Below are 22,053 nucleotides of genomic sequence, written 5' to 3'. Positions count from 1 at the left end.
CTCCCACTTCCACTAACAGTAGGAGTTCCCCAAGGTTCTGTTCTTGGACCTCTCCTTTTCTCCCTATATACATCCTCTTTAGCTGAACTCATTAACTCCTTTGACCTCGAATATCATCTCTATGCTGATGACACTCAAATTTACCTTTCCACCCCTGAGCTCTCCCCCTCGCTCCTTACCCGTATCTCCAACTGTCTCTCTGCTGTCTCTTCATGGATGTCCCAGCGCTTTCTTAAACTTAACATGTCTAAGACTGAGCTGATCATCTTCCCACCCTCTTCCACAACATCACTTCCCACAATTTCATTATCCATTGATGGCACAACTATCTCCTTTAGCCCCAAAGTGCGCTGTCTTGGAGTTATCATAGACTCCTCCCTCTCCTTTAAACCACACATTCAGCACCTCTCGCATTCCTGCCATTTCCACCGAAAAAATATCTCCAGGATTAGACCTTTCCTCACCCAGGATGCCACTAAAACCCTCATTCACTCACTGGTCATCTCCAGATTGGACTACTGTAACCTTCTCCTAGCTGGTCTCCCAGTCTCTTACCTCTCTCCACTACAATCTGTTCTCAATGCTGCTGCTTGGCTTATCTTCCTCTCCAGATGTTCTACATCTGCTTCCCCTCTCCTTTAAGCCCTATACTGGCTCCCCTTCCCCTTCAAATGCCAATTCAAGGTTCTTACACTTGCCTACAAAGCCCTCACCAAATCCTCTCCCACATACATTTCTGACCTACTCTCCCTTCACACTCCCACCCGTCCACTTCGCTCAACAAATGCATGCCGCCTCTCTTGCCAACTGATTACTTCCTCCCACTCCTGCATCCAAGATTTTGCCTGTGCTGCTCCCTACCTTTGGAATGCTCTCCCTCTCCCCATTAGACTCTCCACCTCTCTACAAATCTTCAAACGGGCTCTCAAGACCCACTACTTAATCAAAGCCTTCCAGCACTTATCCTAACCCACCTCATGCTCTTTCCTCCCTTTCTTCCCCTTCTGTGTCATGCCCGTCTGTCTGCCCCTCCCCTTTAGAATGTAAGCTCTCACGTGCAGGGACCTCTTCCCTCATGTGCTCCTCTTTACTCCCCATAAGGGCACCTAACATGTGACTGCCAACTCCCGGCTGCTTATTGTGAGTGCTTTAATCGCTATTGCACCAATGTATATAAATCGTGTCCTTGTCCTGTACTGTACTGTAAGTTACTTGATTCTTGCTCACCTATTAGTTCTATGTACTATGTAAGACGCTGCAGAACACTTGTGGCGCCATATAAAGGATAATAATAATAATAATAATAAAATAATAATAATGTAGTTTTGATCTGTTCTATTGCTTTAATTCTCAGATTTTTAAGATTTGATTTTTGGCACTGGGTGACATGGTTTAAGAGTGGGTGTGTCTTTATGCTTTTGAGAATATTTCTACGATGTTCCATGAAACGTATGTGTAGGGACCTAGTTGTTCTGCCCACATATTGACTACCGCAACCACATGTGATGAGGTAAATCACAAAGGATGAGGAGCAGTTCATAAACTTTGATTTTAAAACACTCCTTATTTACATTTGAAATAAAGTGCAAACTTTTCTTCTCTGCCTGCATGCATGTGCCACATGTAGATTTTCCACATCTGTGAAACCCTGCTGGTCTTATGGGCAGCCATGTATTCCCTCCTATTTTATATTGAGTCTCTCTCTTAAAATGGCTAGAAACTAGTTTGGATTTTAAATTCTCTGATTTTCTAAAAATGACCCTTTCTACTGGGTTGATTTCTTGTTTTAAATATTCATCTAGTAAAAGTAATGGGGTATTTTTCTTATAATCTTCTTCATTTCCCAAGTGTTACTATTCAATTGTGTAAAAAAAGACAGAGTGTTCTTTTGTTTCAAAAGCTTCAATTTTTTTTATATTCTTATTATCCTCTAGGAGTAATGTATTTCTGTCCATACCACTAACATCATCATATGCCAAATTCAGAATATCTTCAGGATAACCCTGTTCTGACAGTGAATTCATTAGCATGCTAGCTTGGGTCTCAAATTTTGCCAAAGTTGAGCAGTTACGCTTAATTCGTAAAAGTTGGCTCTTCGGAATATTATTTTTCCATCTCCTATCATGTGAGCAAGTGTAGCTGAGATATCTACTCTGATCAACTAGTTTGATATACATCTCCATAGCTAACATGCCTTCCCTAACGGTTAAGGCAATATCCAAGAAGTTAATAGAACTCGTGCTATAAGAAAACGTGGGATTCAAACCAAAAATATTGTGATTCAAACTTTATGTGAAAGCATGCAGTGAGTTTAAATCCCCTCTCCCAATAAGGAACAAATCATCTATATATATGCCATAGAGGATGAGGCTCGCCCCAAATCCGCCTCCCCACACGTATTGCTCCTTGAAGCGCCCTATGTAGAGATTTGCAAAACTCGGAATGAACCTCGTCCCCATGGCAGTCCCCAGTGTCTGTAAATAAAATATTTGATCAAATAAAAAATAATTGTGAGATAAGATAAATTTAATGGATTTTAATACAAAGTCTCATGAAGTTTGTGACAACGTGTCATCTCTTTGTAGATAATAGTCTACAGCATTAATACCCAGATCATGTGGAATATTCGAGTAGAGAGATTCTACATCGCAAGTTAATAAATAATCTCCAGGTTGCTGTATTAATTAGGTTGAGTCTTTTATATAAGATTTTAATTTGGTCACATGACCTTGTAAAAAATTATCTACAAAAAAAGATAAATTATTCGTGAGTGAACCCACCCCCAAAATAATAGGATGACCTGGGGGTGATGTGAGGGACTTGTGAATTTTAGGTAAAAAATAAAAAGTGGGTGTGATGGAGTGTGTATTAAACAAAAAGTGCAATGTTTCTTTCGATATTACCCTCTCCGCCAGAGCTTCTTCCAACAATACTTTCAATAGTTTTTGGAAAAGAGCAGTGGGGTTATCACTCAACTTCCTATAGAATTGCTCATTATTAAGTTGCCTTAAGGCCTCAGTGATATAATCCACCGTATTCAAAATAACAACACCCCCGCCCTTATCCGTCGGTTTGATGACAATATCTCTATCCGCATATAAAGATTTTATAGCCTTTCTTTCGCCATAGTTTAACTTGTCTTTTAGTTGTTTCTTTTCTGCACATTCGCACATAGTTTTGAATTGATCAAGTTTGGTTTTGTAAAAACTCTCTATGTAGGCACCTTTAAACTGTAATGGATAAAAATCTGATTTGTTTCTAAATGGTCCTCTCTGATTGTCAAAGATTTTTATATATTCTCTATTTTCTTCAATCTCTCCCTCCGATTCATTCTGCAATGATTGCAGGATATCAACAATTTCTTCATCTTTTTTTATCTAGGGGGATTGGTATAGTGTCAATTGCATTTCCTTTTTGTGCTTTTAGGGCAAAATAATGTTTGTGGCATAGAGTTCTAACATATCTATCAAGGTCAACACTGAAGAGGTTAGGTTTTGACACAGGGGCGAAGTTGAGACCTTTTTCTAAGAGAAGTATTTCATCCTGAGTCAGAATCTTGGATGAAATGTTAAATACCCCCTACCCAGTGGCTTTTATTTTAGCCATAGACTTTTTATCTTGTTTTCTTCTTCCTCCTCTTGTGCCTCTAAATCTCATGTTCTTTTTCTTTTTTGACCTTTTAGAGTTGTTCCAAAGGGTCTGTTGAAATTCCTGCATGTCCCTAAAAAAACATTGTTTTGAGGGGATTGTTCATATTCATCCTCAGTTTCTGATGGTTTGGGGAATCTTTTAGGATAATGACGTGAGGTATAATTTCTAGCTCCTGGGGACTCGTATTGTTCTAGTACTCCAAACCTATTATTATGAGGGAAATCTTTGTAATGGCTATTTCTCCTCGGTCTCTTATCATAATTGGAATATTTCCGTGATCTATTTCTATTATTACCATATGCTGATTCTCTCCTTATTTTTTCTTGGTATTTAGGTTTGGATCTATTAACTTATTTGTTATGTGTCACATTAGACTCCATATTAGCTCTCCCTGGTCTATTGTAATTATGTATTGTCTGAAGGATATTGCATTTGTAAGTATTGTGACCCCATAATCGAAGAAAGATGGATCCGCTGGTGTCAGACTAACAGTAACCTTGATTTTTACAGACACCCTCTAGATCACTATCATGATTTAATGGGAAGGGTGTTAAATCAGAGTAATTGCTGGATGTGCTCCCATATACCTCAGGGACAAGACAATGTAGCATGATTCCCTATTTCATTAAATGCCCCTGAAATTCTTGTATTACAGGAGGTAAGGCCAATGGATGTAAAGTATGTTACTAAATCTCCACATTTGAGACTTCACCTATACTCAACAGACAGGTCTATCATATGTATACATTTCACCAATGCCAAGGAACCTGGGCATTAGGAAGTAGTGTGCTCAATTAGACAATGGCCTACTGTAGGAGGGCTGATGGGAAACCACTTGATATCAACCGGTTAAATCTTATCAAAGGTGCATTTGGTACCCAGAGAACAGGATATATAAGCTTAGAAATGTGTCTGTTGGTAAAGTGCAAACTGGATACTCTAGTCTACCAAGTAAAATATTTGTTTTGAGCAATTGGGGACTCTGCGTTTGGCTAGATTTACTAGAACTTTATATATCACTATTCTAGGTTACTCTGTAAACAGGGGGGGGAGCTGGAGTGCAAACCCTCATTTTAAACACAATAAGAGGTGCTAAAATGCTGAAACTTGTAGTGCCATGTAGAAAAAAAACAGGTGCACACTCTAAGCACTAAGAATACTGGATAATCAAAACATTTATAATAAACTAACAATTAACATGGAGTATAAATAAGGTTCTTAGCATATGCTTGGTCAAAAATGTATGCCAACCTACCACATCCAGGTAAACCTCATTGGGTGGGTTCCTAATACTGACACATTATATAAATATATCCAGGACTTACTTATAATAGTGCCCATTCCAATGTGTGCACCACAATGCAAGAACTTATACTAATTAAAATAACCTAAGGGCAGGTGTGAGGGGTGCTAGTCCAAACAGGAGTCTCAACTTCAAGTGTACATTATATACACACATACAGAGAAAAAAAAGGTAGGGGGGCTGGACTACACACCCTAATTTTTAACATAATAAGAGGTGCTACCATGCTGAGACTTCTGCCATTCATAAAACAAAGGAAATGCAGGTGCACACTATAAGCACCAAGAATATTTATAATGAAAACAATTATAATAAACTCTAACAATTAACAGTTAGAAAAGGTTCTTAGCACGTTTGGCCACAAATGTATGCCCACCTACAGTACCACATCAAATTTAACCTCATCATGTGGGTCCCTAATATCTCTAATACTGACACATTATACTTACCTATGATAGTGCCCTTTACAATGTGTAGACCACAATGCAAGAACCTATACCAATTGAAATCACCTAAGGACAGGTGGAAGGGGTGCTAGTCCACTGTACATTATATACACACTGTGACACAGTTAGGTTAGGGGGTCCCTCTCCTGGGTAGAGGACTCCTTCCTTACACACACACACAGCAGCAGGGAAGCAGCACACCAGTCTGGATGCAAGTACAAGCTGGTCGGCGCCAGTCTTTATTGTACAATGTCAGAAATATAAAGAAAACATAAATATAAATCCTAGCCCTGTCGGGGCACTAACTTCACAGGTAGTTGCCTCACTACCAGAACCTGGCAGGGCCTAATGCCCTCGCCAGCAACAAAGGCACAGCACAACACTCATAGTTAGGTTTCCAAGTGTCTCTGAGCAAACTCCCTGCCTGCTCTCCCAGGTGAGACCCTCAGCCTTATCCAAACTAGGCTTATGTTGGCCACTCTCAGGTGGAAACCCTAACAAGCCTGTTACCAGGCTGCGAGAACCAAAACCTGGAGTGGCCGTGGGTGGAGCCCTCCCTCTCCTCTCACCCACAACCCCCAGGTCCCAAACCGGCTTTTCAAAAAGCCGAAACTCAAGCCTGCTACACTGCAGACTTTCTCCTGGGGGTTTAAAACACATAAGACAGGAATCTGGGACAAATGTACCTGCCACAGACCACTTTACCAATGATCCTATCAAAACACATACAGAGAAAAAAGGGGAGGAGCTGGACTGCACACCCTCATTTTAAACACAATAAGAGTTGCTACCATGCTGATACTTGTTGTGCCATGCAGAAAAAAAAGAAAATGCAGGTGCACACTCTAAGCAATAAGAATACTGATAATCAAATCATTTATAATAAACTCTAACAATCGACATGGAGTATAAATAAGATTCTTAGAACATTTGGCCAAAAATGTATGACCACCTACCAGGCCAAGGAACCTGGGTATTAGGAAGTAGTGTATTGGGAAGACATGGGCCTGCATCAGGAGGGTTGATGGAAAACACCTGGTTTCCAGAAAATGGGATACGTAAGTAAGCCTAGAGATTTGTCTGTTGGTAAAGTGCAAACCATATACTTTCTAGTCTTGTTTTGAACAGATGGGGACTCTGGGCTTGGGTAGATTTACTCAAACGTTATGTAGCATTATTCTAGGTTACTCTGTACCCTATATTCTTCCTAAGGATGTGTATTATATCGGCGGACATAAAGCCTATAAATGGTTTCATAGGAAGGATACTCCCGGAGATCATGACTTTATCACATGAAAAGATGCTCAGTGTTCACAGATCTACCCCACCATCATATCTATACGCATAATATAAACACACATTTAAAAGAAGCATGGTACCAGGGGGGGAGGAACCACAAGCTACAAATGTATTATCACAGTCTACAGGGTTTCAGTTTCTAGTAGCATTGGACATAACCAGCGCTGCTTTGGGAATCCTGAATTTTAATTATACAGACTCTGGCAAAATTAATTTATAACATTACTGAAATGTATGATGACACTTTCAGGTATACGAGTAAGGAGCTGCAGGCCTATAAGAAGGAATTAGTACAACATAGGATGATTCTCAACTAGTTGACAGATATCACCGAAGGATACTGTGTTTCCTTAGCAACATAGTTTGATGTCAAGTGTTGGACTTATATCACTAACAATACCGATAACCCTAAGGAAATAATTTACTATAAAATGGATCAGATCTTACAGCTAAAATGGGTGATTCCTAGAAATCATAATGTTTCTCTTTCTGCAGTGGGGGGAAAGTTAGTAAGTGGGGTCTAATGGTTAAATCCTGTAAAATGTCTCTCAGGTTTTGGTGATTGGGTGAAAGAACTAGTGCCAACTTTGGGTAAGCTTCTTATTATATTTAGTGTCCTGTTAATAATGTACATGTTTTACAAGTATGTTTCTGGTATGTTAAATTGTGGAAAAAGAGTAACCATGGTAACAACTGAAAGTAATATTGCTGATAGTAGGGCTATGGTAATAATGGGGGCTACCAACACGAAACAGGGGTCCTACATTATGATCCCACATTAAAGCGTATGGAATCAGTATGATTTACCGACGGGCCCCTGGCCGGCGGTTCAAATCCTGACAGCGGCAGCCCGACAAGGATGAAAATCCCGATTGTCCTAAAGGTAAGTATTCACTAACCTATTCTACCCCCTTAGGGGTGCCTAACCCTAACCTTCCCCCCCAGTGCCTATCCCTAATCCCCCTCTAAGTGCCTAAACCTAACCCCCCCTTCCCCGCCACCTAAACCTAAGTCCCCGGGGGGTGCCTAACCCTAAGTGCTCTCCCGTGGGTGCCTAACCCTAACCCTTCCTCCCCCTAGCCTAACCCTAACCTCCCAGGGGGGTGCCTAACCCTAAGTCCCCCCCGGGAGCCCTAAACCTAACCCTCCCCCTCGTGGCTGTCCGCACTCGGCGTCCGGCATCACTTCAATCGGGATGCCGGGCGCCGGTAAAATGATAGACGTCTAGATTTAGATGCCTGTCATTTAACCCTCGCTGGGATTAAGCAGTCGGGAAGCCGGCTGTCGGGATTAGGTCCGCCGGCTTCCCGACTGCATACCGATGTAATAGTTTATATAAATTATCAAAGGGTAGACTGTTAAAGATGAATTAAAATACTGGTCATATAAATCAATCTGAATTGCTTAGAAATAGTTTTGCTTGTGTGTGATGTGATCACTGGGACTAGGGATTGCATGTTACTGCAAATGCTTGTTGTATTAACATCACTGTTCAATTATATTTCCATAGAGAGTCATTGTACAATAGGCTACCATTCATCAAAGAGGTCTGAGGACAATGAGAGTTGCTTTCCTTTTGAAAGGATTTGGCTCAATAACAATCAATACCAATGCAATACTAATTTTAAACTTTTCTTAGGGCTTGATTCAGAGTTACTGCTGCAGCATGATGATTTGCGAAAATATGTTAATGGAACAGCCAGTAGGACTTGTACTGAGAAGCCCAGTGAAGCCATCACAGATGTCCACAACTGCGTACACATACTGCAGCATCGGACGCAGATAATGCAAACATGGACTCCCTGAGTAAGTCTGTAGTCACTCAGAATGGCTGCCACAACTGAGACCCTGGAGCCATGCTATCTGCGCACTGGATCACAGACACAGCAGGAAACATGCCCTGAAAATGGCCGGAACACACCTTCATTTTAGCCATCACTCCCCGTTACCTCCCTCAAACGTTTTCTTCCTGTTAATCACTTGTGAATTAATCCATAACTGTAATTGCAATTCAATCGCTGTGAGTGTGCTTTATGACTATGATAGCATTCCTGCTAGGCTGTTTTAGCGGGGCGCGGCGCCCTACCCTCCTTCTAGAGGGCAAAAAGCGCCCTGCCCTCATGGCCAGCGGGTGCCGTCTTCACCCGCAGGTCGCAGTGTCCCGCGGGTGGAGAAATGTGCGGTGACCCTGGTGCATGCACCTGGCATCTATTCACACTGTCTGCAGCGCTTGGGGGCTGCCCGGCGTGTCCGTAAGTGCCAGGCACGCCCCCAAGTATGACGAAAAGGGGACGCATCTTGTAGACATGCCTTTTCATGGCCATGCCCCCTTTTGGGGCGCACGCGCGCACAAAGTTGCCCTCTCTAGCTCCGGCGCCCTGCCTACCGCCGGAGCTAGAGTGAACACTACTATGACGCTTACAGACCACCGATAATTGCTCAACTGCAACAGAATATCACAATAAAGTACAATTCTGAATCATGCTCTTAGGGCCTGATTCAGAGCCGGACGCTATTTGCGGTCGTTCGTTCTGAAAAAAGGGGTGGCTATTCAAATGAACCGTCCGCTCTTTGCGGTCTGTTCACGCCTGTTAAGAGCAGGAAGCTCTCTGGGGCTTGCGACGGACGTGACCCTACCACAAGGGTCTCGTCGCAAGCCCCAATGCTCGCGACCATCGCCTGGTAGCCCGCAAAGCTGTGGGTGGTCACCCACAGCTTAGCGAGCGGCCAGGAGGCCACAACAAAAAAAAACCGCCCTGATTCAGAGCGAGCGCTCTTAAAGAGCGTCCGGCTCTGAATCAGGCCCTGAGTGTAGATAATCTTCTGACAATAGAGAACCCAATGAGTGTGGGCTAATAGCAACATGTGGGATATGGAGATGGGATATGAGTGTGTGGCCAGGGCCAGAAGACAGAAAAAAACAACACACAGTTGAGGGACAAGCAGACACGTTACATTTTCTCAAAGCCTGAATAGAAATAACATCCGTGTCTAACAGATAGACATTAATAAACTGTATAAAAATGATGAGATGTAATTCATGTACACAGATAATTTAGTTACATTCATAATGGTAAATAAACCACTGCTGTTCAGGAGAACAGACTTCTGGTAAATGTGATTTACATGGTAAACTTTTCAGAGCATAACATGGGCTAGTGTTGAGGTGGATTTCTATCTACAGACAGAGGAAACAATTTACATAATTCAAAATGGCCACTCAGCAGTGGAAAAGCAGCTTTGTATGGGCCATTAGTTACGATTTGCTCAAGTGCGTCTAGATTTTCACCAAGCCGCATAGGTTTGCAAGGTGAAACATTTGTTGAGGAGCGGATGTTTGCTCAGGAAGACCGGATGTAAAGAGATCGATAGAAGAAGGCGATACAGGTACATAATGGGATACACAAAATGGAAGCAGCTAAAATCAATTTATACGTGGAAGCAGGTGCTAGAAAAGAATTATCTGGAAAACACAAGAGATTCTGAAAACAAACTGCTGAAAACCAGCACAAAAGCTGTCATTCTACTTGTAAATAAACTGCAGAAGTCTTACGCTGGGGTACACACTGTGGAATATATTGGCCAATGTTGTGTTGCACAATGGTTTGCAAAACCAATGTATAGTGTGTACACCCAAATCAGTTTGATGAATTGTGTGGTAGCATCTTCCCATCTGTTGTGCCACATACAATATTGTAGCGGTATATGTCGTTGTACAGGCAGATCGTGTATGTGGGCACGATAAATCGTTACATTGTATCAGCCCATCACAAGATCTCCAGATCGTTCAGGTATGTACCCAGCTTCAGTTAAAAATATTTGCAAATATATAATAAGCCATTCGCCACTTTAAGACGCTTGTGCTATGAGTGGCCTTAAGTCTAAGCAATGAGAGTCCCAATGTTGAGTCATATATTCATGTGTTTTTATATTAAGAGTTAAATTACTTAAAGTAGAAGAAAACACACCTAAACTAGTAAAAAAATTCTACTGCAGCTGTCAAATACAAAGGTGCAAACAAAAGATTATAAAATATAAACAACATATGAGTTAGATTGGCTGCACAGAAAATGCCTTAATATTTCTCACATTACTATTTTGCAATGTATTATTAGTATAAAGAAATACCGTAACAATAAAAAAATTACATTTATAATGGAAGTTCACAAAATGGGGAAGAATGTTTGACATCAGCAGGGGTGCTAACAAGGTGGTAGGTTGTTACAAAGTTCCTTGTCACAGACCTTTCTGTAGACCCAAGATTATCAGGGAGGTGCAACAACACCTCCAAAAATGGCGTAGTCATTCCCCCCTCTTCCCGGCAGCGGATATCATTTCTATAGGTCGTATATCTTAATTCTACAGGGCATGGCCCCCCAAGCATCGGGGCCTGGCTAAGCTCTCAGCTTTCTTGGATCATACTTGCCTACTTTAAAAATCTTCTTTCCGGGACAAGTCTGGAGACAAGATACAGGTGGCCGGTGATGGGGATGTGAATCACGCATATATAAATAGGCAGCAGGGCCAAAATGACACAATTAGCATAGAAACGCATCCCTCTTCACACACCGCAATTCAAGATATTATTCTCCCCATCCTGCCCACTTCACTAGAAAGTACCCACTCTTCCATGAGCCTGGGGACTACCCGAAAAACGTGAGTCTCCCACATGTTCCCGGGTAGAGTAGGTAAGTATGCCCTGACATCAACTCAAAATAGATCCACAATTTAACGAAAGCAGTTTGAGAGTTAAATAACATCACAACATATTTAACTGTATGATTTATGTAAAATAAAGTGTAAAAATAGGATTTTGGTACTTACTGATAAATCCCTTTCTCCGAATCCATAGACAATGGAGTATATACAATGGGGTATAGACGGGTGATGAGTGGAACCGGGCACTTAAAATTTCTTCATAATAGTAGCTGGCTTCCCCCCCTCTATACCCCATCCAAACTCTGTTAAGATTAACCAAGTCCAAGCAGAGACGGATAGAAGAGCAACAGAAGAGAGACAAGGAGGAAACAACTAAAAAAACGTCAAAGACCAAAACGGTGAACACATCAACCTGAAAAAGACATGCTGCAGACAAACTAGATGCAGCTGAAAAAACTCACCAGAGGAGCACTGTAACAAGGAACAGCGCCGGGAGGGCGTCCAGTGTCCCCTATGGATTCGGAGAAAGGGATTTATTGGTAAGTACCAAAATCCTATTTATGCCTTCATCCACTAGGGGACACTGGAGTATACACAAAGCTGACATCCCAGGTGGGAAGGCACTGAGAAACTTGCAGAACTTTGCGACCAACAGAAAATAGGGGTTGCTAAGACAAATGTTAGATCAGAACAAAAGCAACAACTGTGCACTGAACAGCGACATGGCAAGCCAACAAGCAGAAGCACGTTGCCTTTCTGTCCCTGAGAACCCCACTGAAAACACAGAGTCTCAGAGAGCACCAACAAGACTCCGTCTTATTCTGTAAGGAATATAAGAACAAGACGCAAGATAAAAACATAATCACATCCAGAAGATGTAGCTGCAACCGACCAAGAAGAACCACAAGGATAAACCATAGAGAAAGGCCATCCTGATACAAGGAGGTCGGCTTCGGGCTAAGCAAAGTCCGATTGCTAGGAACAAGTATGGAACGTGAAGGACCGGGCTGCAACCTCTGACCTTACCAAACAAAGGCAAGAGCCAACCGCAGTACTGTAAGCCAGACCCATCTAGCGATCCACCTAAGCTAAAATCCCAGGCCCATCCGAAGGAATGAATTAGGTTGAATCGGAAAATACCACCAGGTTGTAATGTCCTTCCATAGGAGGAGGATCCAAATGTAATTGGACTCAAGAACTTCCTGCAAAAGTCCTGTACATCAGGAAGCAAACCACAAAGCCAGAACAACCGAACCACGTTGTGACAAAACAATGACAGGAGACCTACAATGAGATGGAAAATTGCCAACGACAGTGATTCCTGACCCAAGATAAGTAGCAAAAAAACTATATCAGGCTACCCTAGCTCCTCACAACCACGGCTGCAACAGCCACACCGGTAACTAAAGAGCAGGAGTGCAAGGAATATGAACCAAACCTGGAGAAGATGGTCCACCCATCATGGAATGTTCACGGGTTGCTTGGAAAGACAACCTGAAAATAAGCACCACACTCAGCAAGTTCAAACCCGAGTCACTAGGAAGACTGACATAGAAAAGCACTGGAGAGGCCCGAGAGCCAGAGCCACTGGACAACTGGGAAAGGACATAGAATAAGTGGTAACTAGAACTCACGAACTAGGATCACATGTCCCATAGACGGACTGATGATGGCGACACCTGACATCTAGGATTACACATTTGTCCCCAGAGGGAACCAAGAAGTGGATTAATGAAAACATCAAAGCCAAACGATAACAAGGTCAGGTAGCAATAATATGCCCCAGAAGAGAACTGCGTTCAGGCCAGATAGTACAGGAAACCCCAAGATCCTTAAGTTTCCTTCATGTTTGGAACACCCAAGCAGAGGGAAACTAAGCCTGGAATAATACAGGGCACATTCAGTAAGGCAACAAGTAAGGAACTGAACGACCCGTAGAGTAATAGATACAAAACAGAGCAACCCAGGAGAGGTGAGCCAGAATAAAACCAACTCCTCCAATTATATCGAATTAGATGAAAAAGGAACAGACAGTAAATCAAAAGCCGCCACCTAGAATCAACACCTTGTGCTCACTTCATTAAGAAGAGAGTAGAACTGTCCTGCCACATAGGTGCTGTTATGTTCTGGGTTGTTTGTGGACCCGGGGGGGGGTAGCAGGAGCGATCACAGAAGCAGATTTGAAAATAAAACTAGGATTTTTAATAAGTGCTTGAGCAGACATATAATGTGGCAGTAAATAAAAGTCCAGGAATATATAAATGTGCACAAGAGTTCTGTGGTGGGAGTAAAAGGGTTAATGTCCAAGTAGAAACAATTAGAGCTGTCCAGGTGTGCAGGTAGTGAAACTGAAAATAATCAAACCAGGTATGCAGGGGGTGAACTGAAAACAAACAAGCCAGGTATGCAGGTAGTGAGCTGAAGCGCAGGATGTCAGCAGGCTCAGGCACTCAGGTATGGGCAAGGGTGATGGAGGAAGCGGGGTAGTCCAGTGGGAGCTAGGAGCTGACAGGCAGACTGGCAGACAGCGAATTCACAGGAACAGGATAAGCACAGAGAACTCCCTCTCAGCTAGGCTGAGATACACGTTGCACTGGCAAAGAAGGAAGGCACTGACCCTTCCTAAATACCCCATGCCGTGCTGTTATTGGCTGGAGGGAACATGTGACTCACCAGGATTGGCCAGCCGCATCACATGGCCAGAAGGCAAGATGGCGGCGCCCATGCCAAATGGAACGGAGACGCCACCAGGCCTCACCAGCGCAGAGTGACAACAGGACCGCACAACAACGCACGCAGCCAAAGCACCCCGCCAGACACCAGCTCCGCCACCAGACATCCCGCGCCACAACGACCTCACAGGTAACAACCGCCTAGCGCCATGCTGAAATACCCTGGCCGTGACAGTATCCCCCCCTTTTGGGGTGGCCTCAGGACACTCACCAGGCTTCTCCGGATGGGCAGAATGGAATCTCCTGATGAGCGTGGGAGCGTGGACATCACGAGCATCGGTCCAGCAACGTTCCTCTGGACCGTAACCTTTCCAGTCCAACAAATACTGAAGATGACCTCTGCGCAGACTAGAGTCCAAGATCTGGGCGACTTCAAACTCAACTCCTCTCTCCGTCTGGACTCGAGGAGAAGCAGATAGAGCATTATGGAACTTATTCAGGACTAGGGGCTTTAATAAGGAAACATGGAAGGAATTGGGAATTTTTAGGTATGGGGGTAACTGTAAACAGTAGGCCACTGGATTAATGACTTCTGTTATGGTGAAGGGTGAAGGGACCGATGAAGCGGGGTGCAAATTTCATAGACGAAGGTTCCGAGTAGACAGCCAGACCAGGTTTCCTACTTGCATGCGTGGAACTATTCTACGCTTTCTATCGGCCTGGGTCTAATAGCGAGAGGATGCCTTCAACAAATCAGACCGTACTTGAGTCCAGATGGCAGCAAAACACGGCCGGAACATCGAAAACAGGCAGGCTTCGAAATTCAAGAACACGAGGATGAAGGCCATATACAACCTGAAATGGCGTTTGGTTAGTTGACGAGTGGTAGGAAGCATTATGTGCAAACTCAGGCCTCGGCAGCAAGGCAGCCCAATTGTCCTGGGAAGATGACATAAAAATTCTTAAGAAAGTCTCTAGGTCTTGATTAACTCTCTCGGTGGAGCCGTTGCTTTGCGGATGGTAGGCCGTGGAAAAGTTTAACTTCACTTGAAGAACAGAACACAAAGCCCTCCAGAATTTTGCAGTAAACTGCACACCACGGTCAGAGACAATTTCAGCGGGAAGGCCATGTAGACGAAATATGTGTTGGACAAACAACTGTGCCAGGTCAGGGGCAGAAGGTAACTTCTGCAACGGTATATAGTGGACCATCTTAGAAAATCGGTCTATTACAACCCAGATAGTGTTGAAACCTTGAGAGACTGGCAGGTCTGTGACGAAATCCATGGAGAGATGCGTCCATGGACGTGATGGAGTAGGTAATGGTAGCAATTCCCCAGCTGGAGCTTGTCGTGATGATTTATGCTGGGCACAGGAGGAGCAGGAAGAGATGAACTCCATTATATCTGCCTTCATAGAAGGCCACCAATATTGTCTTTTCAGGAACTCCAAGGTCTTCCGAGTGCCTGAGTGCCCTGCGAAGCGAGAGGAATGTGCCCAAGTGAGAAGCTGCTTCCTTAATTCCGGGGCCACAAATGATTTTCCCGTAGGAGGCTGAACTTGTAATGCGGCGAAAACTCTTGATTCTAAGACAGGGGTATTGCTTTGATTTTCAGATTGATCATCACAGAGGAGAGATCTCGATAGGGCATCAGCCTTCTGATTAAGTGCTCCAGACCGGAAGGTCAGGGTGAACTGAAACCTGGCAAAGAATATTGCCCAGCGGGCCAAACGAGGACTCACACATTGGAGGTTTTTGAGAAATAGGAGATTTCTATGGTCCGTAAATACAGTAAATGGAAACTTGGCGCCTTCTAGCAAATATCTTCATTCCTTCAACGCCAACCTTACAGCTAGTAGTTCTTGCTCACCTATGGCGTAGTTCCTTTCGGCAGGTGAGAATTTTTTAGAAAAGAACCCACACGGATGGACTCGGTTGTCCTCATAACGTTGAGACAAGACTGCTCCCACAGCTTCAGATGATGCGTCCACTTCCAACAAAAACGGCCTGTCCAGATCTGGTTGTCGAAGAACTGGTGCTGAGATAAAGGTCTGTTTTAGAAGATGAAAGGCAGACTCTGCCTCAGGTGACCATTGGGCAGGATTAGCACCTTTGCGGGTCAAGGCTGTAATGGGAGCCAGCAGTGTAGAAAATCCCTTAATGAAGCGTCTATAATAATTGGCGAAGCCCAACAATCTCGGGATGGCTTTCAGTGTCTGAGGTCGGGTCCAATACAGAATTGCTTGTACCTTCTTGGGATCCATTTCTAAACTGGAGCCAGATATTACATAGCCGAGAAAAGGTACACTGGGCACTCCAAAGATGCACTTCTCCAGTTTGCAGTAAAGGTGGTTTTCTCTCAAACGGGTCAGAACTTCTTTAACATGTTCTTGATGTTTAGCCACAGAGGGTGAAAAAAATCAGTATGTCATCCAGATAGACAACAACCGAAACATATAACAGACCCAGAAAATCTCATTAACGAAACTTTGAAAGACAGCAGGGGCGTTACACAATCCAAAAGGCATTACTAAATACTCGAAATGCCCATCTCTGGTATTAAAAGCGGTCTTCCATTCATCGCCAGCTCGGATACGAATGAGGTTGTAAGCCCCTCTCAGATCTAATTTAGAAAAAATGACAGAGCCCTTGACCCTATCAAACAACTCAGTAATCAGGGGAAGAGGGTATCGATTCTTTACAGTAATGTCATTAAGGCCTCGATAATTGATACATGGTCTTAGACCACCGTCCTTCTTGCCAACGAAGAAAAACCCAGCTCCGGCAGGTGAAGTAGAGGGGCGAATGAACCCCTTTGCCAGGTTGTCCCAGATGTACTCGGTCATGGCTTGAGTCTCAGGCAAGGACAGCGGATAGGTACGACCACGAGGTGGTATCTTATCAGGTATCAATTCAATTGGACAGTCCCATTCCCTATGAGGGGGTAAGATATTTGCTTGTTGCTCAGAGAACACGTCGGCGAACATCTGATATTCCTTGGGAATGGCAGAAAAAACTAATGGAACTGTCTTTCTCACAGGTCGAATTTTTGGAAGACAGGATTTCTGACAGTCCATACCCCATGACAGAATCTGCATAGAACTCCAATCAATCCTGGGATTATGTTGACGTAACCAGGGTAGACCAAGAACAATTTCTTGAGAGGCCTCTGATATCACCAGGAATTTTAAGGACTCAGAATGAAGTGCCCCAATTCGGACCAATACTGGTTGAGTCTCTTTGGTGACTATCCCGTTAGTTAGTGGCCGTCCGTCTATAGAGGTCAGAGAGATGGCATGGTTGAGAGACAAACAAGGAATCTGAAATTTATCTATGAAACTAGATGTTATGAAATTTCTGGCTGCTCCCGAGTCAAGTAGAGCAGTAGCAAAGACAGGTTTGGGTTTAAGATCCAAGGCTAGGGTAATTGTGAAATCTTTAATTTTTGGAGACGGGTTCATAACTCCTAACTTGATGTCTCCAGGGTCAGTTAGGATTTGGCATTTCCCGGTTTATGGGGGCAGGAGATCAGCAGGTGACCGGACTCTCCGCAGTACAGACAGAGGTTCTTTTGCATTCTTCTCTGACGCTCTTCTTTGGAGAGGTGTGTATGATTCACCTGCATAGGCTCCTCTTCAGTAGAAGAAGGAATGGGTCGGGTAGAAATGGAGGGGGTAAATGACCTTTGCCGGTCAGTTCTGTTTTTTTCAGCCTGACGTTCCCTGAAGCGTAGGTCAACAGAGTGTCAGTGGGGCCGCCCAAAAAACGGCAAGCGTTCCTATGGGAACGCCTCCGTTTGGCCGGCCATGCCCCCTGCCCGCCTCCCAAACGGGGCGAGCTGTCACTCACCATCGACAGCTCGCCCCCTTTGGTACGAGATACCTAGCGACGGAGCGCCCGTCGCTAGCCAGGTCTCGTGCATGCCCACGTTGGAGCTGGCTCCGACGTGCGCATGCCCAGTGGGGGGACATCGACCCGGTTGCGAGTGCTCAGAGCTTTCGACCGGGTCTGAATGACACCCAGAGTCCCAAAAGAGGCCAAAATAACTCTCAGGCTAAATAAACTGGATTAGGGAAGGACCCGACTTCATAGCTCCATAACCTGAGAGTGCTCTATAGGGGATGTACAATTACAGATATATGAATATGTATAGGAGGAAGGTGTGCTGGTGTTTAACCAATTATTACCCTGAATTCAATTTGGCAGCTGTCACATTGGGCTCTGCATCCCATAATTAGTCAGCAAACAGAAAAAAGGAAAATAGTGAAGCGCCGTGTAGAATTCAGAAAATAATTAATTTAATACATAATATTCCTATAATGGCAGAATGATGTTCTTAGCCAGTAAGGATAAAATTAAAGATATAGCAAGATATAATTATACAAACTGTTTCAATTTCTAAAAATCTGTATAAACATAGATAAAAAACATTAAAAATAATATATCAGAGCAATGGGTTCCTATAGGATTGTTAGGATAAGGTCGCTGATTAACCACAATATTAGCATATAGCAATCCGCAGTGTATCAAAACAATATAATCCTGTAACGTGGTTTTAAAATAGAAGTCAGAAATTAGCTAAACTGTTGAGTACATAGCAGTCCACGATACAATATGAAAATATTGCTGACTAGAATAGATATCCAAATGTTTCCAAAAGGTGATAGATAACATCAGCCTGTAGACCACTACATCCCTTCCACTCCTGCTAACCCATCCTGATCTGTGAACACTTCCGTAACATTATAACCGGGCAACAAAAAAAAATATATATATTTTTTGTGTTTTCGTATTTCCTGTGTCCATGGATATGGAGCAGGCTCAGAATCCTGCCCAAGTCCTTGCGGAGCAGATCCAAGTGCTCACGCAAAAAGTTCAGGAGCTCACCCTACGTGTGCAGGATGTTTGGGCTTCAGCCATAGGTGCACTACATCCCTTCCACTCCTTCAGAGCGTCCGGCTCTGAATCAGCACCCACAGTCCCCCACCTACACAAACTAGATGTGCGCTAACTGTGCTATAGGCAATTAGGCTGTGCGCAGTTAATCAGTGACAGCTGTACTGCAGAGAATGCTACACTATGCTTCTTGCCTGCAGCACAGGCATGTAGGATTTTTTTTTTTTTACATAAGGAACCCACCGGAAAAGTAATGAAGCTCCCAGCGCAGCTCAGGGCGAGGCAACCCAGTGTAGGGACCACTAAGCCCCGACCTTCAACATTCCTGCTGCTATTTGAATAGCCCCAGTTAAAAAGGGGTTAATAATCTATAAGGAGCCCCCTGTGTAAAAGGATAGCTCCCAGCACCGCTCCTGAGTAAGGCAACCTCGCTGATGGAGCCCCCGCTATGCTCCGCCTCACAGCGTTCACAGAACCGCGCGGTAGCAATATTAACACTATCAGTGCCCTAATGCAGCTTTAGCATGGACCCTGGCACTGCATAAAAATGAAATTTACTTGACTGGAGACATACGGGAACCGGAGTCTACATGTTGCTAGGCAGTTGCTTGCTGTGTGATGACCATTGCTCGCCCGGCGGCGGGACAGAGGAGAGCCCAGCACAGTAGCGGCTCCAGGCATGTGCAAGCCGGTCCGTCGCCCGGAGCGCTACTGTTTCCGGAGGGCGCAGGAAACGTCCACCTCCCACCCAGCGGTATAGTACATATTTAAGCACAGGGGGGAGGGAGCGGAGGAGGGAAGGGGTGGCAACACAGAACGGCCTTGCCTAGCGCCGGCCTTGACCCAGCATTAGTACGGTATCCAGCCGGTCTCCTATACATGTCAATGCCAGCCACTAAATTCTGCCTTTAGAGCTGAGCTCCGTAATGGCAGGGCGGAGGGAGTGAGGCCATATACAGTGACAGAGAGCTAGGGAGGGAAAATGAGTCATCGCTTAACGGATGCCGTGCCTGGTGGGAGCTGGTCTCGCTACCTTCTGCCTCTGGAGCTGAGCTCCATTATGGCAGACAGTGTTTAAACTGACAATCAGCTGCCTGCACTAGGGAGCTCTTTCAGACCTGCTCTCTAGATGCATTCACTCGCTCCCAGAGTATGCAAATCCAGTGCATGCCCAGCAATGCAGGCGATCGTACGCCAAGGCATTAGCACGCCCACTATGTTTTGGTGTATGATCACTTTATGTATGCAGACGCCCACCAGCCAGTCTTAAGATGCCCACTTGCGCACATCATCTCCCGAAAGTGCATTAAAACATCGGTACATTGAGCTCCATTGGATGTGCTCACAGCGCTTGCGGTAGACTATACCCTGCCGCAAGCACTGCGGTCACTTCTGTGTGAAATCCAACCTTGTGACGTTTAGTATGACGTTGCCTGTTAATTATGTACACCTCTGAAACGGCGTTGTAACACTCAGGCACGCCTGCGTTCGTACCTTCACTCCCGTTTCTAGTGGCCTGCCCCTGTTACCACCTACAAACGGCCTCTCCTGTCATTCATTCAACTGGGCTATCTATGCTGGGCGAGCGAGTGCTTCCCAATCTTTCGCAGTATTCCACGCACATGCATTGCGATGCATACGCAAAATCGTCCAGCTACAAGCGATCGCTTCCTAGCGAGCGGGTCTGAATCAGCTCCTAGGAGAGGAGTCTGGGCAGGAGAGCAGCAGAGCGCGTCTCAGTGAGCTCGGCAGACAGTGCTTCTCGGCAGGAATCAGAGAGCCAAGCTCCACATGGCTCAGTAGCCGGGAGACCCTGTGCGGCTATTCTGCAGCATTCCCTGTATGGGGAGCTTAACTTAGGTTCCCCTTTTCTAGAATCTGTGACTTATAGAACCCACCCTCCCTTACTACTCAAGCGGGGGTGGGAATACTCACAACTGCGTAATCGGCAGGTGCGCTGTGGGCAAGTGCAGGCCCGGACACAAGCAGCAGGCAGCTGTGGCGGTTCTACCCAGAGTCTGATGACCCTGTGGCCCCGGGAACCCGGACACAAGCCGCAGGCAGCTGTGGCGGTTCTACCCAGAGTCTGATGACCCAGTGGCCCCGGGATCCCTGACACAAGCCGCAGGCAGCTGTGGCAGGTCTACCCAAAGTTTGATGACCCTGTGGCCCCGGACACGAGCCGCAGGCAGCTGTGGCAGGTACCGCCAGCGGCTCCCATGTTGTAAGCAGACTGGCGCAGCCAGCAGTCTGCCTGTTGAAGAAATAAAAGAAGTAAAAATAAATGAAGAAACACATGGCTGAGGACAGCCCTGGAAAAGCATCCGGCTCCCTCGGCACTTAATCAAAACTAAGTTTGGTTGGGGTATAGAGAGGGGGGAGCCAGCTACAATTCTGAAGAATAGGAACAGGCCCGGCGCCGTGTGGCTTGGAGGGGGCCCACAACTTAGTTGCCCTGGGGCCCCTACAAGCCTTAATCCGGCCCTGGTGAGTATTAGGGTTATTGGGAAGCATATGGTTACATTTAGGGTGAGGGATATGCACTAGGGGGAGGGTTAGGCTGTATGTGTGTGTGTGGGGGAGGGAGGCGGTTAGGGTTAGGCAGCCGAAGGGGAAGGTTAGGCTGCGGGAGGGTAGGGTTAGAATACTTACAGTACCTGCATGTGGCGGGATTTCCACCACTGGGATTCCACTGCTGAGAATCTGACCGCTGGCATTATCAGTGACGGGATTGCGTACCCCACCTGCTTTAAGTGGCATGCTGAGGGATCTGAAATATACCAGCTGGGACCAATATGTAAATTTCAGACTTAAATTTAGGCCTCAATATTTTAGAATTAAAAGAGCAATTTGTTTACTTATTCAGTTACATAGCAAACAATATATTTACCATGTATAGGGACTGATACTAAGTCAGACGGCTCTCTGGGCCTGATTCACAGCCGGACGCTATTTGCGCTCGCTCATTCAGAAAAAGGGGCCGGCTATTTAAATTGAGCGCTCGCTCTTTGCAGTCTGTTGACGCCTCTATGTCTGAGCGAGCGAACAAAACATGCGCTCGCTATTTTGTAAAGACGCCTCCTGGCCACTCGCATCCTACGTCATCTCCGCTATTTATTAGATTAA

The sequence above is a fragment of the Taudactylus pleione genome, unplaced genomic scaffold, assembly GCF_031769625.1.
Source record: "Taudactylus pleione unplaced genomic scaffold, aTauple2 ptg000117l, whole genome shotgun sequence".
Lineage (NCBI taxonomy): Eukaryota > Metazoa > Chordata > Amphibia > Anura > Myobatrachidae > Taudactylus > Taudactylus pleione.
The sequence above is the reverse complement of the archived record's forward strand: the minus strand, read 5'-3'. Positions refer to the sequence as shown.